Below are 8,527 nucleotides of genomic sequence, written 5' to 3'. Positions count from 1 at the left end.
AGCTATCGCTCCATTTTGTTCCAGTACTGGAGCTTTCCCTGGGCCCACGAAGAGATTCTGACTCATGCCCAACTTGGACTTAAGAAGTTGAACTTGGGGGGAGGGGGGATAGCAGGTTTCTGGAGGGGAAACCAGGAAAGGGGATAACATTAAAATGTAGATTTAAAATATCCAATAAAAGTTTTAAAGTAAAAAAAAAAAGAAGTTGAACTTGGATTGCAGAAGCAAGCACTTGTCCTTCCGTTGCACATGAACTTTATGACGATCAATGTTTGCCTTGCCATTTTTATTATTGCTGTCATTATTGTCTGATCATATCCGATAAAATCTCAAAGGCTCTAACATAAATATTGCAATTATTTTATGGCTTTTGGGAGGGCTTCAAGTTGTTTGGAGAGTCTAAAAATACTCAGATTGTATCTTTCCGTTCTTTGCAGAACATCTCAGAAAGCCAGAGCTGTGCCAGAAGTCTCCTAATGGGGAACAGAACGCCAGCAGCTGTGCTGGTCTCTGGGGTTTTCAGTCCCGCGTGGCAGGGGCGAACTGTACGGGCGAGTCTCCCCTGTTCAGGTTGCACTTGTAGTTCGGTTGTCGATGTCAGACTGTATTTCAATGAGTGTAGAATGGCTGAAACCAGCAGGTACACATGTCACTAAGAATGACTATCCTTGACATCACGGTGTGTTAGTCTTTGCTTTTGGGGTGACTCTTGGCAGCCAGGGATGTATAACAGATCACAGAGCCCTGAGGTCAGACAGGGGTTTGACGCTAAGCGATGTCGCTTACTCGATGATTCCTCGGGCTATTAGCTTTGTCTTTGAAACTTTTGCTTCTTGTCTCTAAAACTGCAGAACCTATTACTAACTGTTTAATAATTATGATTTTTTTAAATAATAACTTGTCGAAGAGGGGGAGAATGTTGTGAGAGGAGAGGGAGACACAGAAAACATCTGTTCAATCGGAGTCAAGTTCCTGTGGTTTCTGTGTGATAAAGTGACACCTTTTCTTATTAAACTTCTGAACTAACTGCTAAGCTGCGAGACCCGAGCTGTTGAAGAGATTATTATTTCCTAATTAGAATTAATTTACCAGGTTTTCGGGTAGGGTTGGATAGCCGAAGGGCAGGAAAGAAAGACGTCATTTTCCCTAAATTTACATTTACTTCCTTTGGACTTTACGCCATATGCATTTATCCATTCGAAACTATCCATTCGAATTTATTTTTATTCGAATTTATCCATTCGAAACTCTCTAGAAAATCCAAAAGCCTCACTGAACGCTCATATCGTGGTATTTCTATGATTGATGCAGTCAGGGAGACTGGGTGTTTTAGTTTTCCAGGGTTACACATTAAAAAGCCTTATTTCCCATTCTTTGTTTTAAGATTTATTTATTTATTTTATGTAGAGCATTCTGCCTGCATATGTGACTGCAGGCCAGAAGAGAGCATCAGATCCTATTACAGATGGTTGTGAGCCACCATGTGGTTGCTGGGAATTGAACTCAGGACCTCTGGAAGAGCAGTCAGTGCTCTTAACCACTGAGCCATCTCTCCAGCCCCTTTGTTTTAATCCTATCTTTAAAGGCTGCAGTTCCTATTCTATATTTAAAATAGAATCAAAATAGTTTTTTTTTAATTTCTTTTTTTTTTCCAGAGCTGGGGACCGAACCCAGGGCCTTGTGCTTGTTAGGCAAGCGCTCTACCACTGAGCTAAATCCCCAACCCCGAATCAAAATAGTTTTAAGAGGTTGAACCTGTAATATTTCATTCTTTTTTTTTAGGATTTATTTATTTATTTTATGCATATGAGTACAGTGTAGCTGTTTTCAGATACACCAGAAGAGGGCATCAGATCTTACTACAGATAGTTGTGAGCCACCATGTGGTTGCTGGGATTTGAACTCAGTACCTCTGGAAGAGCAGTCAGTGCTCTCAACCACTGAGCCATCTCTCCAGCCCTATTTCATTCTTTTTTAGTGTGTGTTCAGTTTATTTAGCAATTTTTTACGTGTGTGTGTGTGTGTGTGTGTGTGTGTGTGTGTGTGTGTCCCCAGATTTGTTCCTTAAATCTCCCCACCACTGTTTCCTCAGTGCTTGGCATCCTGTGTAATCATTTTAACTAAACTCTTCACCAGGTGGGTAAACACTCCTGATTATGCTTGCTGAACACCTGCTTCACGAAGACAATGGGGATGTTTTCTGGAAATCTTTAAAGAATTCCAAGAGTTTAAAGTGGGCGGAGTTTAGAAGAGTAGCAAACTCAGGACCCTGGGTTCTGAATCCAGCTCAGAAACAAAGACAAAAAAAAAAAAAAGAATGTATCAGAATTTTATAAGGTGTTCTTGTTTGTCTTGTACAGTCTAATGAGAGACTGTCAACCTAGGAGAAGTCTGAAGGAAAAGAACTAATGGGAGCTGATCCTCCTGAGTACTGAAATTACAGGCATGTGCCAGCACGTCTGGGGTAGCAATTTAGTGCTATTTTTAAAATTAGTGTGGATTGGGATTGGAAAGATGGCTCAGTGGTTAAAAGAACTGGCTGCTCTTCCAGAAGACTGGGGTACAATTCCCAGCACCCACGTGGCAGCTCACAACTATCTTGTAACTACAAGATCTGGCACCCTCAGATATATATACAGCCAAAACACCAATGCACATAAAAGTAGAAATAAAAAAAGTATAGGTGGATTGAGAAAATTGAGAAAGGGGAAAGCCTTTTCCCTGCTGTATAGCTTGCTTCTTCATGGATTACCACTAGGTGGCAGTCATGCCTTCCTAAATCAATACGAGGCTTACTAGACATTTGGGAAAACCATTAACTCCAAGAACTTGAGGTCAAAATGATTAAGATTACTGGTTGAGAATAATGAGTGTGAATTATCACGCCAGCTGAATGAAAAAGATAAATTAAAAGGAAGACATGACTGCTCCTAAGGGGAAATAAAGGATTAAACAGTCTAAGCGAGAGGCATCTGGAAGAGCCCTGAGTATATGAGGAGAGAGGGAACGAGGTGCAGCGGCCAAGAGGGCAAAAAAGCTACGTAACCAGAATGGCTGGGTTATATAGGGAAGACCAGCTGGGGGAAGGGCAACCCAGCTCCAAGGCTAGAGAAGTCTAGGCTAGGGGACAGGGTATGCCAGCCAGGAGAAACCGGAAACAGGAAGGGACCGAGGGATGGTGGGAGAACCTGCCAGCCAGCAACGGCTTTGATATGTCAGTAGGCATCTCAGCCTTTTGTCCTGGGTTTGAGACTTAAGGCCAGTTTAGAGAGAAGTGTACTGAACCTGTGGGTTCAGAATGATAAAAAAAAAAAAAAAAAAAAAAAAAAAAAAGTTGACGGGGTTGGGGATTTAGCTCAGCGGTAGAGCGCTTGCCTAGCGAGCGCAAGGCCCTGGGTTCGGTCCCCAGCTCCGAAAAAAAGAAAAAATAGCAGTTGACATGATTGTACATTTGGGCTTTTACACCTTTGTCTTAAGAGCATACTTAGTTAATAGCAGGGTCCCAATAATACAGTTTTAAACATGGAAACAGAGATTTGGCCGTATCTCTATAACTACAAGTTCTCTGGGAGACAAAATGGTTGGCACTCTGGCACGTCTTGGTGAGTATCACGTGCTTAGAACATGAGATTTTTGCATGGTTGTAAATTTAATACATTAACTAGCTGTGACCAGTTCCTTTCCCAAGTGGAAAAATTGTTCTCAACTGTCAGTCGATGTTTAAAGTTGTTTGGATAGCAACACATTATTATTATTATTATTATTATTATTATTATTATTATTATATTATTTTAAGATTTATTTATTTATTTTATGTATATGAGTACACTGTAGCTGTCTTCAAACACACCAGAAGAGGGCATCAAATTTCATAGATGGTTGTGAGCCACCATGTGGTTGCTGGGAACTGAACTCATGACCTCTGGAAGAGCAGTCAGTGCTCTTAACTGCTGAGCCAACCTCTCCAGTCCGCAAGGCAATATTAAACAATGAAAGACAAGCGAAGTGTTAATACCAGGTAATAATAGAGGATATGTTTTCCCAGATGAACACGACTCCAAAACTTTGGAGTTGAACCTTTAATTGTGACCTTAGTTGCTGTTTCTGAGTTCATCCCATTCCTACCCATTGTCCTCTTCTTCACTTGGAGCAAAAGAAATGCAAATTCAATCTATGTAAGCTCCTTCACATAGCTATCCATTTGTTTGGTTCATGGTCTGTACCTAAAGGGTTTAGGGAACTAGGAGTGTTGCTCAGTGTTAGAGAGTTTACCTGGTGGGCACAAGGATGGGAATTCAATCTCCGTCTGCACAAAAGAAATCTGGAGATGTAAAGATGGCTCAGTGGTTAAGGACACTGCCTGCTCTTTCAGAGATCATGGGTTCAATTCCCAGCACCCACCATTGTCTGTAACTCCAGCTCCAAAAGTTCTGACACTTGCCTTTACACAGATACACATGCAGGCAAAATACCAATGCACATAAAATAAGCTCTCTCTCTTTCTCTCTCTCTCTCTCTCTCTCTCTCTCTCTCTCTCTCTCACATACATACATACACACACACACACACACACACACACACACACACACACAAAATGTGTTTTAAAAAAGAGAGTGACAAGTGGCTTTATGCTGAACCATCTTGCCAGTGCTGTGCAGTCATTCTTTAATGGGACTCAGTCATTAGGCCAGCGTGAGCTGAATAGTTCAGGTTACTTAACTTTCACCTATTTGTTTCGTCTAATAGATTTGTCTCCTTTGATTGGGCTGTAAAGGTCATTAAATGCTCACAAATATTCTTGGAAGGAAAGAATATTATAGTCTATTTAATGTTAGCATCTCCTTGAACACATTCACCAGAATACTATTTTTGTGAAAAAGTCTTTTTTTTTTTTTTGGTTCTTTTTTTCGGAGCTGGGGACCGAACCCAGGGCCTTGCGCTTCCTAGGCAAGCGCTCTACCACTGAGCTAAATCCCCAACCCCGTGAAAAAGTCTTTATGAAAAATATAGATAATGTAATGTTGAGAAATATTTCCTTCAAGAGGCAGACATGAGAGGCAGAGAGAGATATCTGAGTTCAATGATAGCCTGATCTATATTTCTGAGTTCCAAACCAGCTATGGATACACAGTTCCACCCTTTCCCACAAACGAACAAATAAGAACAAAACCAACAAAAAACAAAACAAACAAGAATGAATGAAAGACAGAAACTGTCATGCCCACATTGTAGGGACCTCCAAAGACCCCTGAGGAGCCAATTCTAAGGAAAATACACAAGGGTCTTTACTATGAGCTCAAGAGCAAGGGCTCTCACCGTCACATTTGCAGCAGGTCAGAGGTGAGAGCCTTGAGTCTAGGGGTGCAGCCTATGTATTGTGGCTGCAGCAAGCTTGGGGGAATTTCCATACAGGTCAGTAAGTTAATACTTTTAAAACTGCATTTCTGGTGTACTCTATAGTAACTGAACATGGGGGCAAAAACACCTGACAAACAGAATGGCTAGGTTATCTGTTTTCTGCAGGATGTCTTAGGTTACCTATTTGTACTTCGACCTTGCTGTTGTAGTCTGACTGGGGATTGGGGGGAGGGTTTGCCATAGGATGTTTGCTTAAGTGGACTTTGTGATTTTCCTTCTGGAATTGGAGTTTAGCCCCTGGTCAGGAGCTTCTCAAAAATGGAGCTGGTTGGGCTTTACAACACCGCCCCCCCCCAACATGCACACACCACACAAGCAGATGCACACATGCACACATATGCTCACAAGAGGAAACAGTTCTTGTGCTGTTACTCATGGACATATCCTCTCCCTCCCTTTCTTTTCTTTTTCCTTCTTCTGTCCCCCCCTTTCTTTTTTCCTGCCTTAGTCAATCAAAACCCATCCACATTCCAGAAACAATGCTCCCCATCCCCACTCCACCTTCAGTTGTCATCACTAAAGGCCCATATGACGTGTGTCATTAAAGGTTCATGTGTCATGTGTCACCAAAGCCAATGTGTTCCACCATCATCACTATTGTCGTGTACTTTCACTACACATTCTCCATGCCTCACTATAAAGCCCACACTACTGTGGCCTGATCTCTCTCTTTTTACATCCCAGCTCAGAGGCACCGCACCCCCCCCCACACACACACCAAATCTCTTTTGTGAGGTCTGTTGTGTGTGTGGTTTTGTGGATTCCCTCAGATTGCCAGGATACCCTTTGCTGCAAAACCCATTACAAACCTTTCCTTCTTTCTTCTCTCCTTTTCCCCTTCCCTTCCCTTCCCTTCCCTTCCCTTCCCTTCCCTTCTCCTTTCCTCTTTAAAGATATTGTTGTGGTCCTTGTCAGCTTTACAGGAAACTCTATTTTCCCAAATTGTGGTAGACAAAAGCCAGAGTTCCTCGGGAACCTGTGAAGCATGGTCCCCTCTACCAAAGACAGTTTTCCTTAATACTGGCAACGATACAAATGGCTGTCTGTGGTACCTATTAGCATGCCCAAAGTACATGCTGGCCTCCAGGCTCCTTGAAGTATTACCTGTTACAGAGTCCATGTTGGCATCCTTGATCCCTCCCCCTCCCTCACTGCCAACTTTTCTCAGCTCGGGATCTCTCCTCCCCCAGCTTCCTGTCTTCCTGTCCCTTATACTGCTATCTGCTATGCTCTCTTTTGTTCTCTCTCTCTCTCTCTCTCTCTCTCTCTCTCTCTCTCTCTCTCTCTCCCTCTCTCTCTTTGGAAGAACCAGCCTGCCTCCATCTTAAGCCTAAAAGCTATCTTACAGTAAAGACAAACTATGATTAAACCCTTGTCTCTTGAGGATTGGGCTATGCCCCACCTGTAACCTTAACTACAAATGGTTCTGTACTGCCTATTCCAGGAGTGGCGATCATGTCTTTGCTTCAAAAGGTTTGCTTCAGGTAGGTTGACCACCTACGTGAAGTGGAAACTTCTGATTTCTTTGGAAAGTCAGTTATATCAAATAATGGTTTGCTGGGGCCCACAGGCGATATTTTGCTAAAGCAGACATGTGAAAGGACACATGATGTTTAGACAGAATATAAACACAACTCAGCAAATGGTAGACAATGCTGGGTGGTATGAATACACCTCACAGCTCTTAACTGGTCAACGTTTATTGTGACTTCATGGAGAGAAATGCAATGAAAAACTTCTGATGTTCTGGCCACTTCTTGCTGATTCTGAGGACAGGCTGATTGGCAGAGTGAATAAAAGTTTCTGTTTCGGCTGGAGAGATGGCTCAGTGGTTAAGAGCACTGACTGCTCTTCCTGAGGTCCTGAGTTCAAATCCCAGCAACCACATGGTGGCTCACAACCATCTGTAATGAGATCTGACTGGTGTGTCTGAAGACAGCTACTGTGTATTTATGTATAATAAATAAATCTTTTTTTAAAAAAGTTTCTGAATATGCCAACTGATTCAGACTCATGTAGTTTGGCTAAGACGGACTCACAAGGCTTTTTGCTGAGGCGAGAGCCATGGAAAGACACATAATCTTTAGAGGGGGTATAAGTAGGATTCGACATTTCAGGAGGGGCTGTGGGGGAGGAAGAGCTGCACAGCTAACTTTGCAATGCTTCTCTGGTCTCTAGTCTTAGCTAATCTTCACTTCATTGAAGTGTCTATTCCCACCTCTGCAACCACACTGCAACCCCTACTGTAGCAGGATACTTGCTGCCCCCAGAGAATGTTTGGAGGGCTTGTACCTTGGACACCATGAATTTATGGCCTGGTTGTAAATACTACTGAGGATTTTTATGTCTTTAACCAGCTAGCACCTCGAATCAGGTTAAAAGAGTGGCCTAGGTGATACTAGGTTCTCTCCTTGACCTGGGACTGGCTAAAGGTCCTAGTGTAGGGGCCTCAGAAACATCAGAAGGATTCTAGATGGCCCATTACTGAAAGAGAGGAATGAGAGGCCTAGGCTGATTCCATGACAGACTTCAAATTGGCAGTTAAGGGGACTAGGCCTAAACACTGGGCAAGCCCTGGCAAGTCAACTACTAACAGAAAAATCCCCAGGCTCTAGCCTTCATGCCCAGGTAATGGAAGGTCCCAGCCACTTGGCCTGAAGCAAGGAGAATGGGTCAGTTGCAGTTTCCAGACTTCCTCAGTAAAATCCCAGACCTTCACAGAAAGTTTCCAGCCCCGACATCTCGGTAATGGAATATCCGTAGAGATGGACCCAACAGATTAACATAGAAGTCACCTATCCCAGAATTCCCTAATGCGCTTTAATCAGGCCTGCAAGCTCACTTGGGTGTTGGTAAACGGGGAGACCCCTGCATGCTGGGCTTCTGTAGAATAAAACGCTCTTTGCGCTTACATACTATTTAAGTCCGGGGTATCATTCTTTGGCGAATCATGGAAACTTACAAGGGAAGCCAGGAGCTCGAGGCAATCCAGCTACTTCGAGCCCCAAATGGTGGGATTAAAGGTCTAAGCCACCATGCCAGGCTTTGGCTGACCCTCGTGCCTACGTTAGGCCTCAGCTACTCGTAAGACTTGGTGCACTCCCTAGCC

The sequence above is a fragment of the Rattus norvegicus genome, chromosome 19 (genome assembly GCF_021556685.1).
Source record: "Rattus norvegicus strain SHRSP/BbbUtx chromosome 19, alternate assembly SHRSP_T2T, whole genome shotgun sequence".
Classification (NCBI taxonomy): Eukaryota; Metazoa; Chordata; class Mammalia; order Rodentia; family Muridae; genus Rattus; species Rattus norvegicus.
Note: the sequence above shows the minus strand (reverse complement) of the source record.